The 13,856-nt window shown below is 41.6% G+C and overlaps 1 protein-coding gene and 1 long non-coding RNA gene across 2 annotated transcripts in view; one reads left to right on the forward strand and one right to left on the reverse strand.

Moving 5' to 3' along the window:
• LOC308581530 (uncharacterized protein) overlaps window positions 1–13,856 on the reverse strand; it is a gene marked incomplete at its 5' end in the record, with an annotated part of 84,933 nt that overhangs the window by 57,518 nt on the left and 13,559 nt on the right. The gene's annotated exons all lie outside the window — the stretch shown is intronic.
• LOC308581840 lies at window positions 7–6,265 on the forward strand. Its single transcript, XR_014005320.1, has 2 exons — window positions 7–4,282; window positions 4,438–6,265. It is a non-coding gene; the product is annotated as an uncharacterized lncRNA (long non-coding RNA).

Consider the following 13,856-nt stretch of genomic DNA (forward strand, 5'->3'; position numbering starts at 1 on the left):
TACATTACATTACATTATATTATATTCTTTACAAAAGGCAAATTTCTCCAGTATGTAAACTGCAAAAAAGGAACCTTTTAGAACTTTGCAGTTTTCATACAGATGGTGACATGCCCGTTTATCAAAGTAAGATTTTCCATTTTATTATTATATTTTTAGACACAGAATTAAAGATCACATGATTATTAAGGATATGCAGTAATGTTAACTGGAAAACATCTGTAACTGCTGTGGGAGGGAAGCAAATCCTCAGCCGACACTTTCACTAGTTCAGTGTTAAAAACCGTTTGTTACGGCACTTTGCTTTTCGAAGAGCCTAAGTGCTTTTTCAATTATAAAAGGCTGCCCATAGGAATTATAGCACTGTATTCTGTAGATATAAGCATAATTAGTTTTTTCCCCATAATTAAAAGGCCTAAGAGCTACATAGAGAACCAATAGAAAGGGGAGGGCTTTCTGTTTATTACTCCCTGCATGCCTTTCCCAGTGACACTAGTAGTAATTAGATTTGAAGCCAGCAGTTATCATCATTTGACAGACACATTGACAACTTCGTAATAATAAGCCACACACATCGCTAGGTCAATTAAAAGCAGCGATACCCAATATTAAAAAAACAAAGAGATTGCTGTTACAAAATCAAGCAGTGGACTCAACTCAAAATCTTTCCTAAATTTACCAGCAACTCAAGCTGGGTGGCAAGGAAACTGGGTTCCTCAAGGTGTCATTGGATACCAGCTCGTGGTTAAGGATGCCAAAACCTTCCCACTCCTGAACTAAAGCAACTTTGTGGACCATTCCCAGTATTTTTTATGGGCCATCTCATACATCTCATAACTATTTGATTTATTTTTTTCTGGACAGCAGAACCACAGGGCACTCTGGAAGGAGTAGTTCAGGAATAGCCAATGTGGTGCCCTTCAGCTGCTGTGGACCATAACTCCCATCATCCCTGACCATTGGGCCCTGCTGGCTGGCAACTGATGGGAGCTGGAGTCCACAACATCTGAAAGCCACCAGTTTAGTACCCCTGGAATGGGCGATAATTTCTTTCCACTTAGAAGAGTAGCAGATAAATCCTCAGCTTGTTTTGCTCTGTATACACAACACATAGTTTGAATGGAATATTGTTAACAGCCTCCTTTCCCCGCCCCCTTGCTGCTTCCTATGTGCCACAAGTGAATTCAGAAGTTACGATTGAGCAGGGGCAGGGTCCGTTAAAACACTAATGAGCATGCTCTCCTTTAGTTGAGGGGATTGGAACGTTTTTGATGCATATTTAATAGTCTGGACTCCAGAGATGTTTTCTGAAATAAAGGGTGGAAGAAAAATATTACAAAGCCCCCTACACAGCACAGGTTCCATTTCATTTTTTTCTTTGCTTCTTTTACTAAGGAAAGTGTTTATGCTGGAAATGCTACTCAAAGATTTAGAGCAAATCTATTACAGATGCTCAGTCATTTGTTGTTTTCACCTGCCATTGATGCTTCAATCTGTGGTAGAAGTTCTGCATGGGAGGAGAAGCTTCCTCTGTGGAGGTTGTGGTCTCCCTCAAGAGGATGTGGACTCTCTTTCCTTGGAGGTTTTAGAGCAGAGATTGTCATAGATGCTTTAGTTGAGATTCCTGCATTGCAGGGGTTGGACTAGATGGCCCTTAGGGTCCCTTCCAGCTCTACCATTCCATGATTCTATCCCTGTTGCATTCAATGCCTTTCCCTAAAAATCAACAATCCCCTGTTGCTTTTCCCATGGCAGTGGAAGAAGCAGCTGGGGGTCATTTCCCCACCTTAAGCTTAAAATACTATTCGAGGGGGAAAGGTTCATGCCACACACAAACACATCTCCCACCCTAGTAAACAATGCATGTGGCTCAGTGTCATGTAAAATTTGACCCTTGCATTTGCCAAAAAGCAAAAGGGCAGTGGCATTATGATTGCCTTGTGATTTGAAATTAACAAAAGTGTCTCAAGTTGAACATTCAAAAACCACCTATTCCTTTCCCTCCTTCTCTTGAACGCTAGTGTCATTTGTGTGATGCCACAGAGTACAGCAGTTCTGTCAAGAGATTCCAGGAAGATGTCCACTTCCAGCCCAACCCCACATACCTGCTTCCTTAGCCCAAGCAGAGAGAAAAGTTTCATATCCATCTAATTCATGCTGGTGATAATCCACATTAAAAAGTATAACAGCACAGAACACCTGCTATGCAAATAAGGAATTTTGAAAATAGCAGCAAAGAAAAATAAGCCCACTTCTGATCACACATAACTATATTAAATTTGAAAAATAATTTGGGGAATAAATCTGAATTTTAAAACTGCTGAACAAACAGCAAATAAAAGCAGGCCAAGTAATTAACAATTTCCATTTAACTTAGATGGCGTTACTGGCAAAGAGAATATGTGCAGGCAATGGACAGAGCACATCTCAGCATATCAATAGAGTTTAAATTCTAAATATCTAATATCAGAGATGTAAAGGTGTTTTGTTCTAATATCACATGGTAGCTGCGCATATCGGTTTGGTAGAGACTTCCCATATCAGTCCTAGAAAATGCAAGCAAGTCCACACACGCTTGTGGCTGCTTGGTGGACATCAGCTGGATCTACACACATCAAAAAAATTGTTTCAGAAAAACGCATTGTACACTTCAAAGGGGGAAATCGCATTGGTGAAAGATGGAACTCCACAGTGCCATCTGGTGTCAGTGTTATAACACATACAAGGCGCTTTTTCTTTACTCATGTAGCTGAGTAACTGGCAGAAGTTAGTCATCACTTAGGCTGCAACCTTATATACAGTTGCCTGGGAGTAGGTCCCATTGAACTCAGATGGGGCTTTCTTCAGAATTGATATGCTCAAAGCAATGGATCTGGATTTTGCTGCAGCCAACAAGCTCAGGACTAGTTGGGCATCCGAGAAACATGGGAGGGAGACAGCATTTAGGAGGTGCATAGGCTTGCTCACTCAGTGCTTCCATCCCACATACATCACCTCAACTTTCCCACATTGAGTGGGCAAATAAATGCATAGAAATCTCCACTTGATAGGGAATCTGAACAATGCAGGATTTCTCATCATGCAGATATTTCTAAGCATGCTCAGCTGAATGTACTTGCAAGTCTCGTTCTGAACTTCACACTCAATGTGCAAAGGTTTCCTGTGGGGATGAGGACATTAAGGGCAGGGATTGTGCCTGTGCCCACTTTAATTCATTCATGGTGAATGCTTGGAAAGGGCTTCTCTTTAACTTGCCCCCAAATGACTGCAATAGCAAATGATAGCTCAGTGTGTGAAATGCCTATCGTATGTCACAGGTCAAACATTGCAGAGAAGAAGTTTTTATATCAGACACTGATATGTGTTCACATGATGCATACATCAGCTTTAGGATGTAGTAGGGAAAGTAGCATTTCACTAGACCAGCATCATCCGATGAAAGCTGCTCTCTAGCCAGGAAGAGAGACATTCAGATACATTTTTATCATACCTACAGAACAAAGACACCAGTGTAAAATCTGTTCTATCTTTTAAGATAGTTTGACTTCTTTTAGAAATTATGTTTTAAGTATGCCGCATGCATTTAATGTGCTGTGCAAATAATCTGTAAGAACTGATACCTTTGCTCAATATTTTGTAAAGGAACTACTGGATGTCGGTGTGCCTACTGGTTGTGTAACACAACCCAAACTAGGATAAAAAATTGTGACAGTGATGGTGAGCGTTAGTTATAAGCAATGACCAGTTGCACTGATGCCCAAGAATGTCTCAGGAAAGAAGTGGAACTCATTACAGATCACAAAGAAGTTACGGCTTCAATAAATCACTTCATCTTTGGGTACTTCGGGTAGATTGACTAACATTTTACTACCAACATGCTGGAAGGCATTCTGTAGTGGCTGTTAAAGGGTTCCTGTATTTCGGCTTGATTAACAGCTTATGCAGAACCTCAGCATTTTTCTGACACTGCTTATTCGTTTTCTTATATGAGAGCTGCTTTCTCATTAGCACACAGGCACTAAGTGGTGGCCAGCAATTTGCAATCCAGCATTACACAGGACTGAAAACTCACAGTGACTGAGATGTTACTGAACCTGTGCCTGAGACATTCTTGGACCGTAATGTCAACAAAACATTCACTGTGAGATGTGACGCAGTGTTGTCACATGGTGAGTTAAAACTCACCATATGACAACAATGTCACATGGAGAATGTTTGCAGATATTAAAGTGCACAGATGGAAACTCATCATTCGGAAATAGCAGGGGATGTATACAGTGGCGTAGCGTGGGGAGTGCAGGGGGGGCCGGCCGCACCGGGCGCAACATCTGGGGGTTAGGGTTAGGGGGTGCAAATCCACGGGTTAGGGGGCGCAAATTACTTGCCTTGCCCCGGGTGCTGACAACCCACGCTACGCCACTGGATGTATAGACTGAGTAACATATAAACCGGTTCCCTGCTGGTCTGTGGCCACATCATGAATCCCTCCAGTAACAAACTCAGTACGTTTCAACAGAATTGGTGGCAAAACTGATAAATAAGGAGGAGGTATCATATCTCAAGGAACTCTCAAGCTTTTAAAAATATTTAAGACACCCACAAACAGGGCAAAAAAGGGAGTCCAGTGAGCATCCTCAGTAGCCACAGATGATTGAATGTCTGTTGGCAAGAAAAATGGAAAACCAGGGGCATGGAGAAACGAATGAAATGCTCAGCTTGAGGGAATGGCTGGATGAAACCCTCCACGGGAGTGCTTTCATTAGGAGGAAGGACAAACTGCACATTTCACATCATAGGATCCTACATTACATTCTTAGAGAAGCTGGCAGGCTCTGTAAAATATCTAAGTATGTATGTTGGCTTACCGTATGAATTATTCTTGGAATATAGATGAGAGATATGGTTTCAATGCAGTATTGAATCACAATTAGCAATACATCAAGATGTAATCAGTGTTTTAAAAGAGTACAAGGCAATCTAAGTTCAAATCCAGCAGCTATTTAAAGGAAAAATCTAAAAATAGCAAGATTACTATGGGAAAAACACATTTTCAACAGTGAAGAAATAAGATCTTCCTAAGTCAAGAGATTTTGAAATTTCCCTCAGTGTTGCATTTATGCTTAGCATTCTCTCCTCTCTCTCTCTCTTTTTTCTTTGACAGATTTGTAAATATTCATCACGGAAAGTGTTGTATATATTTTAAATCAATTTATTCTCTTTCCCACTGCATATGTCTGTAGAGTCAGCTTGCAATGTAACATTTTGTTCTGCATGGAGCTGCGACAGGCTTTTTATCTCTTAGTGTTTCAAAAGCCTTAAGCATGAGTGCCCTAATTTTTGAATGTACAAGAAGTTTTTAAAAATAACTGGTTTTTTATACTTTTCTTAATTATTTTGAGCAAATTTGGGAGGGGGTTAAATCAGCAAAGGGAGACCAATTTTGGAACCTGAAACCTGCATACAAGTTCTGTTACTTGGAAGTATTTGGTCACAGAGAGATTGTAAAGAACCAACAACTACTGGGGTTTTTTAAAAAAAAAAATCTTTGAGGAAAATAAGTGCTTACGTTACTTTTGAACAAACCACTCTTTTTTTTACAATTACAACCAACATCCGAATCAAAGTCATGTTTGATTTTTGTTGAAATTTGAATGGACAAAGCACATGTTGCCAATAAGCTTTCAGAAGTCTTATCTTCTGAAGAATTATATAATAATAGATTTCCTTAGTGGGCGACTTTGGAGGATTCCAGAGTCATTAAGATTTGGTGGATTAGATGACCCCTTATTGGGATTAAACCTTTATAGAGTCATGTAGAGAAGTACAATTTAGGAAGGAAAAAAGGTAATGAACTAAGAAAACTTGTTGACATTATCTGAAGTTTAAATGTACCATTATATACAGATGGCTGTATTTATGTATTTATTTGTCAAAACTGTATATATTGTTTTATCTAGTGTAATTGTCTAAAAGTGCATTTCTTCTAGTTGAAAAGTATTATCTAGGGGGTTGTGGGGGTGCCAGCCAAGCTGCTAATCAAGTTTTTATAAACATATATATAAATGTTCAAAAAAAGATGAAGGGGGAAAATGAAAGTGTCCTGTACAGTTTTCTTTTTTTGTCATTCCTTACTGAAATGTAAACTAGACTCAGACAGCACGAAGCCAAGCTATAACCACATCTGAGGAGGACAGAGTGTTGTTTTGCTGATTGTTTTTAAAAATTGCGGGGGGGGGGGTGAGGAAATAAATTAAGGAAAAATAAAGTTGTATCAAGTCGTCATTTCTACAATGCTTTCCTCAAACATGTTGTCTCATGTTTCTTGAATAAGTTATGTATCCTATGGAACTGTAGCTAGATATATTGCAAGCATACAGATAAGACTCCTAGTAGTAAGCCATGCTAAATTCGGATCAAAATCAGTTAAATTGCAGGGTTAACACTTCTCATAGTAACTTAGCAGGTCTCTTCAAGAGTGAAATCTGCTCTTTAGGAAGTTGAAATATATTGACTCACAGTACGAATAGGATGCCAGGGCAAAAGAGACGCATGAAGAGATAGGTCAGAATTTGGCCAAGACTCAAACACCATCTATTGGTCATGCTTCCACAGCTGCACTATATGAAGCAAGTTTACATGAATGGGAGACAAGTTCATCATAAGAAGGGAGGACGTCGTAAGAGCATCTTAGCTAGCTGCTCTGACTCTTCTTCTTTGGAGAATTTCCTGTTGGAGCTGGGAGTAGCATAGCCCTGTACTATGTTAGCTCACCCTCAAACAAGTGAGGGGAAGAAGAGTTTGGATTTGGATTTGATATCCTGCTTTATCACTACCCGAAGGAGTCTCAAAGCGGCTAACATTCTCCTTTCCCTTCCTCCCCCAAAACAAACACTGTGAGGTGAGTGGGGCTGAGAAACTTCAAAGAAGTATGACTAGCCCAAGGTCACCCAGCAGCTGCATGTGGAGGAGCGGAGACGCGAACCCGGTTCACCAGATTACAAGCCTACCGCTCTTAACCACTACACCACACAGGTTCTACTTGCTGGTTATACCTTGCCCCTTCTGTTTCAGCCCCATCACCTGGCCCTCACCATCTTGCATGCATTGGTGGGGAAAGGTGTGAGACGGAGAGCCTGCTCCACATGTGTGGGGTCCCTGCACTGTCAGAGCTTTAAATTGCAAGAGGAGTCAACATACTTAAAGCAGGCTCTCTGCCTCAGACCTTCTTCCTCCAATGCATAAATCCCAAACTGTGGCCCATGAGCTTCATTCAGGTGTTCTGCAGGGTGTCTGTGGATTTGTGGTTAAAGGTGGGAGATGGCACATCCATTGCACTGAATATGTATATTGATTTTCAATTCTATTTTATTACTCCTTTCAATTCCTGTTCTGCTTTTTACTGTTTTACATTTTAGATTCTATGAAATTAGAATTTCTACAAGTGGCAGAATAAGCGTTAAGTGGTCCACCAAGATCTGCAGCAATCTTCAAGTGGTCCATGCTGGGAGGTGGGGGGAGTTTGGGAACCACTGGTATAGATGACAGGGGGAAGACACAATGTTGGGGGCAGGGCCAGCCAATCTGGCCTGACTCTTCCCTTTGCACCATGATAACTGCATTGAGAGTAGAGGGTAAATGTGCTAACCTGCACATTTTGTGTATGGGATATTCTGTATGAGGTTGAACAGAATAAAATACTTTATCAATATGGATATCTGCCCCCATCAACAGTACTTTATCTTTGTTTGGTCTCATTTTGTGGACAAGAAGTCTTTCTATACCTACTCCTTTTGTTTCATTCTGGTCTGCTCCCATTGGCTCAAGAGAAAAAATGGAAGACAAACCAAGGAGCGTTATTCTTTTCCCATCAACAAAACACTATCTCCTCCGGTATACCACTGCATTTTAAGTATCCACAAGTTTCTGTTTCCTCACAGTGTGGCATAATTGCTGCAGGTAAACAAAAGAAGTGCACATATAGCTTTGATCAGAACTTCCTGACATCCTCGGCCTCCCATTGCTAGCAAGCTCAACAGCAACCACAAAAGGCCTGCCATTTATAAGCATCCCATATAAATCCTTCATTGGTATTCATTCATTGACTTTCATTTATTCATTCATCATCCACACAATGAGTATTCCAGCGCTTCCCATATCAGGACAACCAGGATGTCAGAACTGTTGTCAAGGGAGTGGGACCTCATTCAAAACAGCAATATTCTGCAGGGCGGGGTGAATTTATGCCACATCTAAGTTTGGTGATATATGTAATCATCTGATCAGTTGCATAAAACCATTCTAAAACTTCCATACAGTGCTACCTCAGGTTACATACGCTTCAGGTTACATACGCTTCAGGTTACAGGCTCCGCTAACCCAGAAATAGTACCTCGGGTTAATAACTTTGCTTCAGGATAAGAACAGAAATCGTGCTCTGGCGGCGCGGCGGCAGCAGGAGGCCCCATTAGCTAAAGTGGTGCTTCAGGTTAAGAACAGTTTTAGGTTAAGTGCGGACCTCCGGAACAAATTAAGTACTTCTTGACAAATCTTCGATGTCAAGATTTATCCCAAATTTCCACCCCTGTACCGATTTCCTGTCATCATTTTTGCCCTAATATACCAAAGCTTTGATAGCTCTAGGTAACACCTACTGAGGCAAGAAAATAGATTAGGTGTTACAGTACAGCAGCACCTCTTGCACCATATACTTGATCACAGTGGTGCAAAACTGATGTTTCTTCGCTCCTGTTAGTTACATGACACATACAATCACTGCACACTTGGACACTGAAACTCTAGCATCGCACCTTCCAGTCTGAGCGGCACACTGCCTTTTGACACTCACTCCATGGATCACCTATTTCTAACCCACTCAGCAGAACTCATTACCCAAGTGGCATCCTTGGTCTCATGATAATCTCTTCCCATGAACTTTAGACCTGGAGAAAAGTAATCCACATTTCCTTTGGTCAGCATCTTTTGAATTATTTTCTTCTTTTTATTTCATAAGAGAAACCAAAAAGATCCATCTTCCTTCATTTTTTTTCCATCTTTTTCTTTTTTCTCCAGTAATAAACTCACTGCTTGAGGGGCTTCTTTTAACAATGGATAATGCAATTGCTTCATATTTAAATAACTGTCAAGGCTTCCTGTTTACCCCTTTATTGCACTGCCTGCTGGCTACCTGCACATCTTTGTTAGAATTTGGAGCTTGCTGTACCCATTAAATATACTCTGCTGATCACTATGTTTATCTTACATGTTTCTTTTACATGTGGTCCTGGAGTAGCCGCTGGGACCATATAACACAGGTCCTAAAGGATCTTCACTGATTCCCAGTTGTTTCCAAGCACAATTCAAAGTGTTGGTGCTGATCTTTAGCCCTAAATGGCCTTGGCCCAGTATACCTGAAGGAGCGTCTCCACCCCCATCATTCAGCCCAGACACTGAGGTCCAGCTCCAAGGGCCTTCTGGCGGTTCCCTCACTGTGAGAAGTGAAGTTACAGGGAACCAGGCAGAGGGCCTTCTCGGCAGTGGTGCCCTCTCTGAAGAATGACCTCCCATCAGATGTCAAAGAGATAAAGAACTACACAACTTTTAGAAGACATCCAAAGGTAGCCCTGTATTGGGAAGTTTTTAATGTCTGACATTTTAATATATTTTTTATATTTTTCTGGAAGCAGCCCAGAATAGCTGGGGAAACCCTGCCAGATGGGTGAGGTATAAATAATAAAATTTATTATTATTATTCCCTGTATTTTTTACAGTTATTCTGTTTCTTAGTCCTCCTAAAGTGATGAATTTCATCTGACGCACTGGGAACTTTCCAGTGCTGCAAAATACTCAAACAAATGTAGCTTCACCCATGCTCACTACCATATATATCCAGAGCCCTGTGATCCAATTACTTCATAGGAGAGGACATCTCTATGCAGCACAGACACATTTTTGTCCTTTGACATGGATGGAGATGCCATTGCAGGTTGGGGCAAGTACTGCCATGTTTTAGCATGATCAGATGCAACAGAGAAATGGGCTCTCCCTTGGGATGAGCAGATTCAAAAGAGCAGAGATCATACACCATTCACACAAATCTCTTGTTGTATTTTATCATCATATCAAGAGCAGATCAGAGCCTCTAGATCAACGAGGAGCTGCTGGGATTGTGCCACATATATAGGCTTCAAAACAGAATTGCAGATCAGAAACAGATGTTGGGCACATTCATTGCTCTTGCAGGAAGATGACCTTAAGCAAAAAGCACATTAAATCATCCTGGCAACTGCTTAAAATGGACAAATAACCTTTGCAGATAAAGTCAGGGGCAGTGTGTCATGGGCTTTGAAGACAGACTCAGGACGCAAGGGAGAAATGTGCTAAGAGGAAGGCACGCTTGGCAAATCCACACTGTGGTCAACTCCCACCCAGAAACCAATGTCCCCATTGTGGAAGGACATGTGGATCCAGAACTGGCCTCCACAGTCACTTACAGACTCATTGTTAAAACCGTGTTTATATCTTACTCAGCTACGAGTGATCGTCAAAGAAGAAGTAGACGTGTTTTAGCAGCAGTTTTGTCTCCATGCCACAGATCTTGCGTATTTTTTTCTCTCCCCCAAATTGCCTGTGAGTGACTGTAACTGTTATCCAGGGTTTAATTAATGTACAGCTTAAAGCTGCATGGCTATTAGTATTAGGAGGGTGGGTTTTTCCTGAGCTTGATTATCTTAATTACAAGCACTCTATTTTCTCATTTGGTTAATTGTCACAGATCTCCCAATGTATCCACAGTACTGCACAAGAAGCCAATATAATTCTTTAAAGTACTGAAACGAGCCCTCTCAGGAGAGTATGTCTGCCTCGAAAGAATATGCATGCAATGAAAAACTTTGCCCTGAACAATACCTGCCAACCTTTGGACTTAAAAATAGACATTTGTGAAATTGAAGAAAAGACTACTCAGAAAGGTGGTGGAGGCAGTCGGCACAGCTGCCGCTTCTGCTTGTGCAGAAGGTTAAAAAACACATTTAGCTTCCTTACAACAAAAAGTCTGTTTATTCGATATTATACCAGCTATGTAACTGCCATGCTGCTTGCAGTGACCTGAGCCTTCCTGTAGCTCACTGGATTGTTTTAAAAGAGGATTAGGCCAGGGGTCAGCAAACTTTTTCAGCAGGGGGCTGGTCCACTGTCCCTCAGACCTTGTGGGGGGCCAGACTATATTTTTTGGGGGGGAGGATTAACGAATTCCTATGCCCCACAAATAACCCAGAGATGCATTTTAAAGAAAAAATCTGTGTATCTGAAGAAGTGTGCATGCACACGAAAGCTCATACCAAGAACTAACTTAGTTGGTCTTTAAGGTGCTACTGGAAGGAATTTTTTTATTTTGACTATGGCAGACCAACATGGCTACCTATCTGCTGCTAAAGAAAAAGACACATTCTTCTCATGTAAAAACATGCTGATTCCCGGACCGTCCATGGGACGGACTGAGAAGGCAATTGGGCCACATCCAGCCCCCGGGCCTTAGTTTGCCTACCCATGGATTAGGCTATCAACGCCTACTAGCCATGATAGCTATATACAACTTCCAATACAGAGGCAGAATACCTCTGAACGCCAGTTGCTAGGAATCACATGCGGGAAAAGTGTTGTTGTACTCAGATCCTGCTTGTCTGATTCCCCATGGCATCTAATTGGCCACTGTGAGAAACAGGATGCCGGGCCAGATGGCCTGCTTCAGGAGGGTTCATATTTTGTGGAAACAACAGCAGAGGATTCGTGAAGGTTTCCTCTGCGGATTTAAATCAGCAAGCAGAGGCAACCTTGGATAAAAGCTTTGTGTGAGTCTGCAACATGCTTTGATAAGCATGGTGGATGTGCCACGATTGGCAGGAAGTATGAGCCTGGGATTCCTTTGCCTTCAGGCACTGTGTCGTAGAAGGGAATTGTGGGGTGTATAATTTTTCTAACTCTCCCCCTTACAGGAAAAGGTGGGTTCTTATCCATTTATACACACACCCACACCCACTCATTCCAACACACAGAATCCACAGAATTCATAAGAATCCACACATAACACATACATATATCCATTCCCACACATAATGCACACCCATTCATTCATTCATTCACACACAACATTACAAAGCAACAACAGCATTATCCAACAGCATTGAACCAAGGGAACTTGCATCCATGCCCGTAATTAGTAGAGTTACAGATTTATCCCCTCAGCAGAAAGCTAGGCCTCCCTCATCCCACCCCCTGCTATATATAAAATAAGAAAAAGGTCCAAAACCTGCTGGGAGTAATATTACCACACTCAGACTTGCCACTGGAAAGGAAAGAGGAAGCAGAAATGGCTTCTTGGCTGTTGCCCTCTGAGCTGTGTCCAGTTTGTTAATGGGCTTCTGACACAGAGGCCAGTCCTGACCTGAGCTAACAAGCACAAATAGAGTTTTGTGCAGGTCAGTTCAGAGGGCAGGCTATTATCTCCCTGTCTGGTACACCTTCTTTGAGTTGTCCACTTTCCCCATGGATTTTTTTGTTTCTTTATTTCGCTGCCACAGCAGCTTGAAATCCAGCTGTGATCCCCTCTCGATCATCCCAGCGTCACTGTTCTCTGACTGGCTCTCTGAGGAGTTGCAGCTGATTAAATTACCACACTCATATCTTTTACTCTATATGCTGCCTTGGAAGTACAATGGGTCATCAGTCAGTCAGCATGAGCAACACAGGACCAAGGGATGGAAAACCTGTCCATTTCACTTCCCCTCCATTTCTCATTTTCCCAGTCTTGAATTCAGTTCTCCACATTTCTATGTCGGTTATGAATTTATTTTTTAAGTTCTCTTGGAAATTTTGGTGCAAACTTCTTCCAAAATATACCTTTTTAATGAAATTTTGCCCAATATACAATTTTTAAAAGCAATTTTCACCAACATATGCATTTAAATGCAGTTTACCCTAGACTGTGCATTTCTGAAAACATTGCTTGGCTGGAGAACTGCATTGCAAAATTCAGAAAAGTGCCTGTTGTGGATGGCTGTTCTTTCAATTTGTGTATTGTTTCAGAGAGAGTGAATTAGGTAGGTTCACCTTCAGATGAGAACTAAATCTAAGTTCTCCCTGTACCTCTTCACTGCCCACTCAATCCAGATGCAGCGGAAGCTGAGATATACCTTGCTGAGAACGCAGCAAACCTGTGCTGTTGCTATGTAGGAAAACAGATTTTTCCATCGAAATCCCAATACTGGCCTTGAACAAGGAGGGAATATTGGCAGGTGTCAAGGTATACAGTGGTACCTCGGGTTAAGTACTTAATTCATTCCAGAGGTCCGTTCTTAACCTGAAACTGTTCTCAGCCTGAAGCACCACTTTATCTAATGGGGCCTCCTGCTGCCGCCGTGCCGCCGGAGCACGATTTCTGTTCTCATCCTGAAGCAAAGTTCTTAACCCGAGGTACTATTTCTGGGTTAGCGGAGTCTGTAACCTGAAGTGTATGTAACCTGAAGCGTATGTAACCCGAGGTACCACTGTATTTCAAGGTTTAGTGACATTGTTGAATCTGGACACCATGCCCCATCTTTTTCGTTTTCATGATCCTCATCTTCCAAAGCTCTTATTTTTCCAGCCTGAAATGCTTTCTTATATTTTTGAGACCATTCTGAAGTACAAACAGGGTGTGTGTTTTCAGCCAGAGCTCACAACTCGGACATCCCTCTGGTGGGCATCATTGCCATTCTAAGAGAAGAAGGGAGAGTTCTCATGGTGAGTTCTGGCACCTCTTTTTCTAGAAAAATAGCAACGAGTACAACTGTTTATAAGCTTCCATTTTGTTTTAAGATGGA

This window comes from Podarcis bocagei, assembly GCF_964188305.1.
Source record: "Podarcis bocagei genome assembly, chromosome: 1".
Taxonomy (NCBI): domain Eukaryota; kingdom Metazoa; phylum Chordata; class Lepidosauria; order Squamata; family Lacertidae; genus Podarcis; species Podarcis bocagei.